The following is a 14,925-nucleotide window of genomic DNA, read 5'->3' as shown; positions in this document are numbered from 1 at the left end:
GGCAATTTTTATTCCACATCCGACATTTCGTGGCTTCATCCTACAAGTTTTGTTTTAATCCTTTCGTTTAGGAATTTCTCTGTCTCCAAATCTTTTTCATTTTGCAAATACATTTCTCATATTTAAACTGTGTGCTGCCAATTGGCAATTTTTATTCCACATACGACATCCCGAGGTTTCATCCTACAAGTTTTGTTTAATCGTTTCGCCACTCTAGGAATTTCTCTGTCTCCAAATCTTTTTCATTTTGCAAATACATTTCTCATATTTAAACTGTGTGCTGGCAATTGGCAAATTTTATTCCACATCCGACATCCCATGGCTTCATCCTACAAGTTTTGTTTTAATCCTTTCGCCACTCTAGGAATTTCTCTATCTCCAAATCTTTTTCATTTTGCAAATACATTTCTCATATTTAAACTGTGTGCTGGCAATTGGCAATTTTTATTCCACATCCGACATCCCGTGGCTTCATCCTACAAGTTTTGTTTAATCGTTTCGCCACTCTAGGAATTTTTCTGTCTCCAAATGTTTCTCATTTTGCAAATACATTTTTCACATTCAGACTGTGTGCTGGCAATTGGCAATTTTTATTCCACATCCGACATCCCGAGGTTTCATCCTACAAGTTTTGTTTAATCGTTTCGCCACTCTAGGAATTTTTCTGTCTCCAAATGTTTCTCATTTTGCAAATACATTTTTCACATTCAGACTGTGTGTTAATTTTTGGTCTGTTTTTTGGGCGAGACGAGTTCCCTTTAAGTTATTTATGTTGTCGAACCTTCTGTTGAAAAATAATTGTTTAGAAATAAAATAGTAGATAATAACATAGGGTAAAGGCTTCTAACATCACTTGGTCCGTAATATTTTGAGAAAAAATAGTAGCAGAAATCGACCATGGATTAATACTGCTGTATAAGCATATATAAAGGAACGTGTTTTATGCAGTATGAGACAACAAGAATAACATCTTTCGGTTGACACTAATTTGATACAAAACTTTCTCTTACTCTTTACTTGAGAATGATTCCAAATTTGCTAGGCGATATTAAGTGCATTTACGATATTCGAAAATAACGTGACCTTGCTACACTTCTTTGATTCATGTTAGACTCAATCTTTCTTCCTGGTTGTTAAATTTTTGTACTTTAGAAAAAGTATAATGTACAGGCTTTCATTCTAAATGTACAGGGAAGTGTTTTTGAAACGATAAAATTTTCTACTTGCTGAAGAAAGGATACTCGTAGATATATAGATACGATTTTGCACTCTATTGAAACGTTAAAAATTTATAGATTGCTAAAACAAGACTAAGAATCGTTCTGACTATTAGAACATACAAACTCGAGAATCAGCAAAGTTAAATAAAACGACTATTACGTTTCAATTTCGACTTGAGCTTTCTTTCTGACTCGAGTTGTATGGAAAAGTTAAGAAGCCTAGTGACGTAGTACGAAGTACGCTACGACATCGATTATCTGTCATTTAACAGGTTGAAACCGGCGTGGGCCACCGGTGGCCCACGGTCTGCATTTCTATCTGGTGACGTGTGCCATTTATGTTTCCAATTTCAATTTGTAAAAATGCGATTTAACGAAGATTGGAATAAAAAGCAAAAACGTTGTTGGCGCGTACGAAGAAGCTTGAACGTGTTAACGAAAGCGCGGAATAATTAGGCATTTTCATTGTTCAAGTTGTACATTGCATAAGAATGTTTACAACGTTGATGGACGAAAGAGAGTTTATGCGTAATTGGATATCAGTGTAACTCTGATATTACGCAGATTTCGTTTCTTCGAAAATTCTGAAAATTGGAAAACTTTCTAAGAAGAAGGTATTTGAACGTGTTTAACCGAATAACAATTTGCTACATTTTGAAGAAAGAATAACTTGAAAAAAAATGCACCGATTAAACGCTATAACGATACAACCAAACAATATTAAAAATACCCTAAAGAAAATAATACTACGCCGACATATGTCGCTACGTTTGCATTGTAACTACTTTGAACGCGATAAATAGATTTTAATCGTCTGTTACAGATCTTTCTTACTATGTCTAAACGCAAACAGCTATCTCGACGCAACAAATTGTACGTAAGAAGAAGCCGATGTGACTCTCTTTCATGTGACGTATACATTCAATTGCACAATAGCGCGGTTTATTTTTCTTAGGGAGACTCGTTAAATAAGCGGAGAAACACGCGGTACGTTGCAGATTTATTGCTGTGGCAAAATGAAAGAAAGAATACGCAACACAAATCGACCAGAGTGCGTATATATTAGTCGTTGCACCTGTTCCTCGATTCGCAGACGACACGGTGTAGGTATCTGCAGCGTTCGATTCTTGGCACGATTTCAACGTTCCTTCTATATTTTTTATACCTATGTCGAAACGTCAAGATCATTTCACAACAGGGACAGAAGGAACCTGCATATATCTTGTGGAGGGACGCAGGGTCAGAATTTTAAATATTTACTACCACATACTTTCTCTGATACTGTAACGCAGCTGGTAGTGAAGAACAAAGCGAGAACGTGGAGATGTTGAATTAACGAATTAATGAATGTTGAATAAAATAAAAAATAATTCGCGTGTAGAAATTAGTCCGCAGGATTTTTCAGACATCCCGGACGATCACACGAGTCCGACAAAAAAGTGTCTGCAACGAAAGTTGATCAATTTCAAGCTTGCGATCGACTACGAATTGCGTTGTCAAGAACTTGAAACAGATTCTACTGCGATGAGAAGTTAAGGTCGCAGCTATGTCTTTTTTAATGGAAGCAACGAGTTGCTTGGATTTTAAAGTTTGAAAATTATTAATTTAAACTTAATTAGTTTAAGAGATATTTTAGCTGTAACGTAGTAAAACTGATCGAATGGAAAACAGGGAAAGATAGAACAGTACTTTTCTCTTCTTACGTTTCCCCTGTGCCTCGAGAAACGACAAGTTTCACAACATTAAAGCTAAATCAGCTCATAAACAGATCATTTGCCGACCCATTTCCGAGCTTTTCGATTAACCGAACTGATTCGCTGCTTGAACTCGTTCACCTACACCTGACCTCTCGTTATATGAACAAAGAAGAATAAGTAGCGGGGATAATTGCTGAGATCCTACTAGCAATTTTAGTCCAACTCAATTTTCGATCTATTCTACGAACTTCAATTACGTAAACTGTTTGACCTCCGACAAGTTCAGGCAAATGGATCTCCGCTATAGCTACATGAATTGTGGAAAAATGTGATCATTCTCGCAGTGCGTTTTACATTCAAAACGATATAGTGTTTTTCAAATCAACGATACACAATGAACGATGAATAATTAATGTATCGTGTGTAACCTTTAACTGTAGGCTACCAGCCTCTAGAAAAATTTGAATTTGTGTTTCGTTGGCTTGCGTATAGCGCACCCAAAATCTACCGAAGAATTTCGAAGGCTTGGACGTTCGAAAACCTTGGAAATTGTAAAGATTCTTATCGAAGAGGAAAGAAAATTTCGTGAAACACGCACTCGGTCTTCTTCTTTTGCTTCTTTCGCTTTACTTTACTTTTGTTTCTTTCTTAACTTTAGGAGGAACGACCTACGGAAACGTACGAGTGCCCAAACGATTAAACAAATTATCGCCTTACATGGAAACAACATACTAAATCAATTATAGACGAAATACGGATAAGAAAGAAGACAGGTGTACTGGCTAACTAGTAGAAACTCTGAACTCAGCATAGAAAATAAACTAAAAATCTACAAAACGATAATTTTTTTTTATTTGCGTTTATTTTACAATCAATTCTCGTTAGAGGATTTTAAGTAAATTCATCTGACGTGGTACTATGACATGATTAATAGGTGTTTTTAGTATGTTTGATTCTATTTGAATCTAGTGCTTAGGTCTAAGGTGTAATGTCTTTTTAGTCTGCGGATCTGTTCCGATGTGTCGAGTAGTTGAGTAATTAGAGAGTTTTGGTGGTTGTTAACTCTTGTGCTGTGTCTATTGCTAAATTTGGATAATTCTTCTTTGACTGTGAGCATCTTGAGGTCGTGATGTATCGTTTCGTTGGTGACGTACCAAGGTGCATCTATTAGGGATCTCAAGGTTTTCGATTGGAATCGTTGAAGAATTTCTATGTTGGAATTACTTGCTGTTCCCCATAGTTGGATTCCATAGGTCCAAACAGGTTTTAATATGGCCTTGAATAATGTAATTTTACTTTGCGTGTTTAACAAAACGATAATAAAATTAATTTGGACGTACGGAATACCACTATGGGGACAGCAGCAATGAGCCACATAAATAAACTAGAGTCGCTAGGATCGACGATACTGAGAACAATAATCGACGCCCCATGGTACGTCAGAAAAAAGGATATACACAGAAACCTAAAAATACCAAATGGTCAAAGAAGAAATCGGCAGGTACGCAAAGAAATACAAGAAAAGAACTACAACACATGCTAACCAGCTGGCTGCTGAAGCGAGCAAACCTCTCATAGAAAGAAGACTAAAAAGAAAACACCCCACTGACCTCACCAAAGAAATAAAATAGTCAAACTCGAACATGGTACCCCTCTGGGGGTAGTCATCCACATGTTATTTAGCAATTAAGCTAACAAAATTTTCCAAATGCCCAGCTGGACAAATTGTAAAGTGCAGATTAAATAATAAAAAAAACTTTTGCATTTTCCAATACCACTGCCCACTACCCGCTTCAAATTTAAAGCTCGAACATGGTATCTCGCTGGGAGATGCCATCTACATGTTATTTGGCAATAAAGCTAGAAAAATTTACCAAATGCCCAGCTGAACAAATTGTAAATTGCAAATTAAATAATAAAATAAAAAAAAATTTGCTTTTTCCAATACCACTGCCCACTACACGCTTCAAATTTAAAGCTCGAACATGGTATCTCGCTGGGAGATGCCATCCACATGTTATTTGGCAATAAAGCTAGAAAAATTTACCAAATGCCCAGTTGGACAAATTGTAAATTGCAAATTAAATAATAAAATAAAAAAAATTTGCTTTTTCCAATACCACTGCCCACTACACGCTTCAAATTTAAAGCTCGAACATGGTATCTCGCTGGGAGATGCCATCCACATGTTATTTGGCAATAAAGCTAGAAAAATTTACCAAATGTCCAGCTGAACAAATTGTAATTGCAAATTAAATAATAAAATAAAAAAAATTTGCTTTTTCCAATACCACTGCTCACTACCCGCTTCAAATTTAAAGCTCGAACATGGTATCTCGCTGGGAGATGCCACCCACATGTTATTTGGCAATTAAGCTAACAAAATTTTCCAAATGCCCAGCTGGACAAATTGTAAAGTGCAGATTAAATAATAAAAAAAACTTTTGCTTTTTCCAATACCACTGCCCAGTACCCGCTTCAAATTTAAAGCTCGAACATGGTATCTCGCTGGGAGATGCCATCCACATGTTATTTGGCAATAAAGCTAGAAAAATTTACCAAATGCCCAGCTGAACAAATTGTAAATTGCAAATTAAATAATAAAATAAAAAAAATTTGCTTTTTCCAATACCACTGCCCACTACCCGCTTCAAATTTAAAGCTCGAACATGGTATCTCGCTGGGAGATGCCACCCACATGTTATTTGGCAATAAAGCTAGAAAAATTTACCAAATGTCCAGCTGAACAAATTGTAAATTGCAAATTAAATAATAAAATAAAAAAAATTTGCTTTTTCCAATACCACTGCCCACTACCCGCTTCAAATTTAAAGCTCGAACATGGTATCTCGCTGGGAGATGCCATCCACATGTTATTTGGCAATTAAGCTAACAAAATTTACCAAATGTCCAAAAATTGGGCAAATTGTAAAGTACAAATTAAAAAATAAAAAAAAATTATCACGTACGTAACACAATGATTAAAGCAAAGCTACTATACATAATCGAGCATAATTATTCTTAATAAGAAAATTAATTCACCGCATATTGATAGCGCTATAAACAATAAAATTCATAGGAACAATTAACAGTTGTCTGGCTGAGACGAGGCGGACAAACGCGGCTGTCGAAGCTGTCTGGGTGGAGGACGGCGTACCGTTAAGCCATCGAAAAACCAAGTGTCGCGGACTCTAATGGGTGGCCATATGCTTGTCGGAAATACGAGGCATTTACGTGGAAAGCCAGTCGGCGAGAAGGCAGCTAAAGCATTACGTAACGTGTGTTCTCCATTTACTAGCGCTTCAGCGGCTCTCGGCGACCGCCTTTCCGCCTTTTTACTCGACCGGAAAGGACGATGGAATCGGGCGGCGGTTATTAATATCTGTAAGGTTCAACGTCATCGCGTATCACCGCGCTCGCGTGACGTTTGCACGCAACGCATATAGCCCAACCGGTGAATGATGTAAGAAGAAAACGTCGCCGCTTACGTATCATCGGCGTACGTTCGGCTCTAAACGTGGCGAGAAGAAGAAGAAAAGGACGAGGGAAAAGATGAGGAACGAAGAAAAGAAGGAGAGAGTGGAAGTTGGCGCGGCAAAAAAGGCGGAAAAGAAGAAAAGATGCGCGAGAAAGAAGAGGCGGCCTCTGCATTTATCGTCAGCCGTTCCGTATTTATACCGAGTTAACCAACTCGGCTGGACCCGGGCCAGCATCATCGCTTCTCCATTTTACGTTTTCCTCCCTTTGCGCTAGCACAACAGACTAGCCGACAGACAACCCTTCTTCTATTGGGGATGCTAGTCGCCAAGCGAATGGCCATACGTTGTCCGAAATGAGAACAGTGGCGGACGGAAGAAAGTTTACAAAGTTTACAAGTTTGATAGAACATAAAGAGGCAGGAGAACTTGATGGGATGAGTTTGCATCCAGCAAGAGAAATGGATAAATAGAATATAAAAGGGGATGATACAAACTCAGCAATTTTAAATTCTCGACGAGAAGTCGAAAGAAGTATAAAATACAAAAAGACAGCACAATTTTGTCAGATACATTTGCATTTAGCAAGAGAAGTGAATAAACAGAGTGTAAAGGGTGGACAGTACAAAGTGGCCAATTTCAAACTGCCACCGATGTGGAAGAAGAGACGAGAAAAGATGTTTTGTTGCGCTTTAGCAATCGTTTCATGGCTACATGGGGAAAACATAAAAGATATAACTTAGAAAAAACGAAGCTGGCACCCCGCTGGGGGTAACCACCCACATGCTATATTTATTTTTATTTTTTTTTTTTCACCAATAAGATATAACACTTTACCAAATGTCCATAAGGACAAATTGTAAAAAACCAAAATAAAATAAAAAAAATAAAAACATGGGGAAATAATAATCATACAGCGTCACACAGCTCAACAGCGAGCAGAAATCGTTAAATTATTTCGTCAAGGTAATTCGGCGACCACCTTACGCAACCTACTACCTGCTTTAACCGCAGTTAACTTCCTATGGGATTTTCTTAAAAATAAATTGGAACAGTTCGGGCAACAAGGGAATTTGCATAATCGAATAGTTCGCATAATAGAGGCTCCACCAGCTATCGCCACCCGTTATATTACAAGTTCGGATACGAGAGACCGTCATAATTCGTTTCCAGGATTACACGATCTTTGCTTTCATTACGATTTTTTATTCTTGGTAAGAATGAAATATTTTCTACTTTGTAACTGAATATTATACCATGTATGGATGTATGTATTAGACAATAAATAATCTGGAAAAATTACGTAAGATTAATAATCCTTACAGAAAAATATATCACAGATCCTTACACGTTCGTACAAGAGCTCCAACTCAGTTAGAATAATAAGAGGCTCCCTTAGTAGTTCGTATACCCGAGGATGGGTCTCAATTTGTTTGTATAAACGAAGTACGAATAAGCGAAGTTGCACTGTAAAGTGTACGACGATAAACCAAACACAATTAAGCAACTAAAAGATGCTATTCGAGGAGCGAACGTACCTTTGTGTCTGTAGTATATCTGCAATATCTTTCTGGTATTAGATATATTCTACAAACAATTCTCAAATAAGACTAAAAGAACTGTTGCTTTTTATTTTGTTTCAAGTTATTGACAATGGAAATCTATCGGGTAAATATTGTCCACATTGTATGCTATTCGTAAAAGATATAACCTGGCAAACACGAAGATGGCACCCCGCTGGGGGTGGCCACCCACATGCTATATTTATTTTTATTTTATTTTTTTACCAATAAGATATAACACTTTACCAAATGTCCTTCAGGACAAATTGTAAAAAAAAAAAAAACAAAATAAACTAAAAAAAAAACATTGTATGCTATAGAATAGGTGACTGCTACCAATATGATAAAAGCTTTTTAATAGAAAAATACTAAAATTCGTAGGGTATTGTTCTTTAGGACAGCTACTGATGTTTAATTCAAATTCAATGAATTTTGGTTCCTGATTATTTTATCGGTGATTATTATTCGAGAGACTATTGCTCCGCAAACAATGGACACGAAAAGTATTTGAACGTTACTTAACATCCAAGTATATTAGAAATTTACTTAGCAGTATTTTTACAATTTTTTTAAATTTGAATGTTATAACGAAAAATAAAAATTTGGATAACATAAATTTGGAAAGATGAAGAAACCTGATGAAAAATCGCCTGATTGGGAAATGAGGATATGCGCAAATACGTTCTTATATTCATTGTATTTTGTATTTAATTGTTTTCTAAATGTATCGAAATACTTGTAACTAGTAAATTGGTTTTGTCACAACCGAGTAGTATAAATCATTCCAATAGGAATTCTATTAGGTTGTCCGGAAAGTGTCTTCCTTTCGCAAACGTGTTTTTTACAACAGTGCATCTTCATACAAACGTGAAACCAAATCAATGTCGCGGTGTTTATCTCAACAGAACAAAATGGATCTAATTCGACGAAATAATATAAAAGAAAAAACGATATGCGTCTATTATTCCCTGATAAAACGAAAGAAACTTTTCGGACAACCTAATAGATCGATAGATTTACTTTTGTTAGTCCTGTTAAACCAAACGTGCGTTATCGAGAACTTAGCTTGAGTAAGTAGGAAATCAGATTTAATTTACGCAAAGACTGATGAATTTGGAAATAAACATTCTTCCCTTCTTCATTTCTGATTTCTCTTTCTGCTTCGAACAATAAATCGACTGCGTGATATTGAACAGTAATTTCTGTAATTGACTTAAGAAAATGAGCAGGATAGGTATAATTCTAGAAAGTCAACGTCTATCATTTCAAAAATCATTATAGGTCTATCGCGGAGATGCTATTAATTTCTCAACACAACGATACGCTCGTCTAATTAATACTTTCTCGAGATTTTAATATAAGAAACAATTGGACCTGAGATGTTTTTGAAAAGAAAACGATATTTCTATATTTCCCGTGATACATTGCAACAGAGAAAAATCCAACGGCATAATTTTTCGCCCAACTAGCCGTTGCTTGCCGTTAAATTACGACAGTTGCGTCAATTAATTCGAATCTGTGCTTTCCATCGTGTGTCTGGCGACTGGAATTGGACTACGTCCAAACATATTGAAGGAAATTAAGGAACAGCAAGAATAAACCTGAGGGAAAGTTACGATAGCTGATACGATAATTTCTTGCCAACAAGATTCATCGGTAACAGGTGATTGAGAAACTTTGCCCGATTCCATAAAGATCTGCTAATTTTGAATGCACGTCAGAGCTATTAAAAGTAATTAAACTGTGTCAAATTAAATCACCACGTGGTTAAATCGATCATGTTAAAGACAAATTTCCAGATACATATTTTTATTGAAATATATATTTAAATAAACATTAGGCATATTCAACTTCTCTGCTACAAAATAGCGATAATAAAATATAATATATAATACGACGAAAATTATTGGGAATTGCGAGAATCGAAAATGTCGAAGTAGTTTCGCAATGAAACCGGCACGCAGTGTACAGAGACTGTGCAGAGAAAGTAAAATCAAATCCAAGCGAGAGAAATCCATAAAAATGTTCTATTTTGCCGAAAGAACGATTTTCCGACGATCGATAATGTTCATTGAATCATTTGCAAGTTGTAATTCAATTTGTCTCGAGACTCTTGAGGAGGAATATTCAATTTCAGTGAGACATTATCCTGTTATTATTTATTTTTAATTGTGTATTATTTTCCTGTCGCGCTCTTTGTATTTTCTTATGACAATTCTGCTCAGAAAGACACGAAAATGGTCCAGGACGTTACACAGAAAATTGGATAAAACATTACAAGTGTGAAGAAACGAGTCTTCAGGAGGAAGGGAAAACTCATGAATCAACGTACATAACAAATTCATTGAAAAGTGAAATGTATCTGCAGAAAAGTCTCTACGTGCCAGCTCTTAGTTGCAAAGAAAAGTTAATATCCCATTGATTCGTCTGTTTGGCACAGACAGAAGCCAAAAAAAAACGAGTAACTAACATTTATTTGCATTTATATCTTTCTGTATAGAGACGATAGTGTGCCATTTTATTCTAACATTGTTAACAATTATTTGGAAAGAGAAATTCCACTTGAATTCTGTACTACGGTATTCTTATCGCTATGTAGGGCATTTTGCAATAAAAAAATTAACATTTCTCAATGTTGGCACTTGCAGTGTTTCCTACGACCACTTTTCGATTATGAAAACAAAGTGCAGACTGGGATGGTGAAATTTAATCGCTGGGTTTCGTACGCATCGCGGCTTGGGTTTCAGGAAAATTGGAATATAACGGAACTGCAAAGGGTGAGGCAGTGTCTTCGAAAGCTGCAAGCTCGTAGATATATTTGCCGGCAGTCACGAAGCAAAAACGTCCGGGACACGGCGACGAGAATAGTAACTGGTAGGCGAAGTTGACACGATAGAAATCGTAGCCTAGGGAGAGACTTTGAGCATGGAGACTTCCGTCTCTCTACACTTTCATGCGATTCCCCCGGTATTTGTTGCTGAAACGCGCAGAATCATCGTACGGATACGTCCGTCCAAAGAAAAACAGTCAACTGCTGAATAAAAGAACTGAGACACCGAGAAAGTTTAATGCAGCCATTATTTACTTTCACGACTCGAAATCACTTTTATCGTCTACCATCCACCGATTCCTCTTAACTTTACGAACTGGATTGCTTCCAGTGAACAACACCTCGCGGAAGTACTTAGCCAACAAACTTGCGGTTGCGAATGTTTCTTTGAATTTACCAGGGAATTCGATACAATTTTTGCAGACAGCTACAAATTTGATTTGTTTCGATTGTCGGACTATTTGAGTAAATTGTTTAATACAATACTATCGTCATTGTTTAATACAATAGATTTGTCTGTAGATGCTATAAACGTAAGTAATTATTTATATACTGCTGTGTTTAAATTATTTAGTGAGTATTTATTTGAATAGTTGTTTGAATAAATTGTTTGAATTTAAATAATTGATTATATAATTCAAATAGTACATTCATATAATTATTCGTATATTATTAGACGTACAAATACAACAAATAAATACTTGTTAAATAATATGAACGAATAATTATTTGAATAAATTGTTTGAATTTAAATAACTGATTAAAATAATTCAAATATTAAATTCATATAATTATTCGTATATTGTTAGATGTACAAATACAACAAATAACTATTTGTATAAATACTTGTTAAATAATATGAATGAATAATTATTTGAATAAATTGTTTGAATTTAAATAATTGATTAAAATAATTCAAATAATTATTCGCATATTATTAAACGTACAAATATAACAAATAACTACTTGAATAAATGCTTATTAAATAATATGAATGAATAATTATTTGAATAAATTGTTTGAATTTAAGTAATTGATTAAAATAATTCAAATAGTAAATTTATATACTTATTATATATAAAACAGCAAATAACTATATGAATAAATTCTTATTGAATAATTGTTCGAATAAATTAGTTAAATTTAAATTCATCTATTAAAAACATATGAGAAAAATAATACTTTTACACGGTGGAACTAGTTTTCCAACATGTAATGAAGATCAAATCAAGATAAAAATTCAAATCTTAGAATTTATATTTTCCTACTTGTAACACTTACATCGACTGCTTGTGATAATATAATATCCACGACATTATAAACTACTACACCAAATGCAATTCGCGTTTGATTAAAAATTTTATCTAATATGTACCTGACGCGTGGAATTTCTCTTTAAGTAAGAATCTCTTTGCGTGTTTATCTTTAATCTACGTGGGTATACTGTTGTGCAAACACTCTCAGCAGCTCATTATTTTCATATTTTCAAGGTACGGTTAGAAAATAAAGTGTGCATTGCTACGAGCACAGCGAGAGAATAAACGTGAAGAAAGATTTCGATGCTATCTATTGGTACTTCGTCCGACACGAGCGGCTTATTTTGTAAAATCGATCAACAAGCGAAGGAACCGGAACCTTTCATCGCATAAATAAGACATAAATCAACGAAGTAGACCGATGTTCCGCGGATAATAAAATTATATCCGAGATACTTTTTATTTCGCTAATAGCGCACACAGTATTGAATAAGAAGAATGGATTGGTGTTTAACTACAAATATTTAAACGATGATTCACTGACGGAAAAAATTCGCCTATAACATAAATATTACAAATATATAAGAGAAATATAACAGAGTGTGCAGTGACCCTCGAAATTATGTGAATATATATAATATAAATATATCACGCTTGATTGGCGCCGTAACAAGCTACGCCTATCGCGATTACGTTGAAAATATTCGAAAGCGATTAGAAGATTTCAGAAATATGGAACTTGCTAAAAAATTAGTATACAGTGTGAGTAATGGTTTCAGACATATATATAATTAATTCCAAAGATGATATCATAGTACTGCAATTTGTTAATGTAATGAATAATTGACTGCTCAAATACCTCGATTTGTTCGTAATAAATATCTTGCAATTTCATCCATTTGCAAATTCACTTCGCCAATATAATCGTGATAATCGCGTTTCACTACAGTGCTAATGAAATTGCAAAATTTCTCGTACAACATAAATAAATAAATCCTAAACATATCCAGAATAGTTTCTACAAGTGTTTAAATAGCTTCGTATCAATTAAAATACCAATTACAACTAGACTGCGAATATTTATGCATTTTTTTGGAATTATACGATGCAAGAATGTACGGAATGCGCATGGTATACGAAAATATATAACACATCCTTAGGAAAGGTACTCGTTACAATTTTTAATAACTAATATCCAACCTCTATCTAAATTCCATTTCCTTGCTCGTGTCTATGAAGATATAAATCTGCATAAAATTCCGCGCTCGAATTATATCAATGCACAGTTACGTATTTCCAATCCTGATCGCAGCTTCTTTCATCGTACGATCGAAGATATTGGCTTGGCAACTAAGTGATTGCGGATTTTGTCATTAGGTAGTATTGACAAAATCCGCAATCAGTTAGTTGCCAAGCCAATATTATGCGATTGCAGAACGCGATCCAGCTTACGAATTTCTACCGATTATTTGAAGTTCCTCTGTCGTCCTGCGCAGGATCACGGATCACATTCGACTCTCGTTTTTCCATCTTCGTTACAGACGACCAATCGTCCTCTCAGTTTCACCGGCACTCGTGCAAATGCTAAGCTAAATTCCGATACAGTGCACGATACGCTGCATTTCTACAGCACGAGAAAAGGCGCAACATCGTTTGCTGTGTTAATGGTCTTTGGTTTCTAGTACATAGGAGCACTGGCTTTCCTCGCCTCGAGTGACTCGTTGAACTTTTTACGTGCGACTGCCAATGCTCTCGCGATCGAATCTATCGTCCCTTCTTTCTTTGAAACATCGATCCCGGCTTATCATTTGCCGTATGAAAAAGCACCTAAGTCTGTCTGGTCATCGAAACCGCTAATTGCTCAATGTTCACCCGAACGCATTTTATCGATATTTTATTAACGCCATGTACCTTTGACAATTGCTCGTAATCCTAAGCTGACACGACAAAATTCTGTTTAAAGACTTTAGGTTTTTAGACGATGATATTCTTGCTTTCAGTAGGTATAGTTTGGTTACTTTAGCTTACTACTCTTAGTACAGTATTAGATGTGAACGTATAATGATCTCGTGTACAGCTAACGCGATGCTCAATTTTTTTTTTGAGAAAGATTTTGGAGCAGAGTTTATCAATGGCCATAATGAAAATTTTGAAAATAACATGAGCAATTCATAACGAGAGCAAAGTGACCTCGGGATTTTTAAATAGGAATTTGGAAAGTATATTTTTTATTGCGATCTTTGCTCATTTACTTGGAAAATTATTACGTAGATGTTTATCACTGAACTGAATTTTGTAACTTTAGTGAATTTGAATAAAATTACTCTGCAACTTTATTCGAATATTTCGCTAACAATTTGACAATACGATAAGGTATTAACAAATATAGTGTTCTTCGTATTAAATAATAATATTCGAATGAATAAAATATTATTAATTAATTTCTGTGCATGAAGAGGCAGATACAACGAGAAGAAATCCTTTCACGGAGCTTCCTCGAAGCATACGAAAAGTCTTAGAAAGGTTTCACGCAGAATACCTTGAAGAGCTACTTAACTTTAGAACGTTTTGACTGCTCGTTATCTAAAAGAGGAAGATAACCATATTTTCAAAAGAGGCATTCGTCAACCTTCTCAACATGATCTTATCTAAAATCATCAAAACTCTCCAACGAGATCTATGGAAACTTAAAAGATCGAAAATTAAATAAATTCTCATTTCGAGTATTATAACTTATAATTAATTCGTTTAACAAAAGATATTTCTCGCTCGTCTTTAAATTCGTTTTCTTATCGTAGATCATTTTTCATACCGTAAAATCACGACGGTATAGTTTAAATAGTTGGTTATTAATTTTACCGACTATAAATTAAAAACCAATTGG

At 35.1% G+C, this 14,925-nt stretch overlaps 1 protein-coding gene and 1 long non-coding RNA gene across 5 annotated transcripts in view; one reads left to right on the top strand and one right to left on the bottom strand.

The window, feature by feature from the left end:
• LOC132908999 (amphiphysin) overlaps positions 1 to 14,925 on the bottom strand; it is a 139,120-nt gene that overhangs the window by 121,356 nt on the left and 2,839 nt on the right. The window lies entirely within an intron of this gene.
• LOC132909057 (uncharacterized) overlaps positions 4,029 to 14,925 on the top strand; it is a 165,081-nt gene continuing 154,184 nt past the window's right edge. Inside the window, exon 1 of the long non-coding RNA XR_009658488.1 lies at positions 4,029 to 4,180. This is a non-coding gene — a long non-coding RNA (uncharacterized LOC132909057). The remainder of the gene's footprint in view (positions 4,181 to 14,925) is intronic.

This window comes from Bombus pascuorum, chromosome 7, assembly GCF_905332965.1.
Source record: "Bombus pascuorum chromosome 7, iyBomPasc1.1, whole genome shotgun sequence".
Taxonomy (NCBI): Eukaryota; Metazoa; Arthropoda; class Insecta; order Hymenoptera; family Apidae; genus Bombus; species Bombus pascuorum.
Note: the sequence above shows the minus strand (reverse complement) of the source record. Positions and strands in the feature narration are given on the sequence as shown.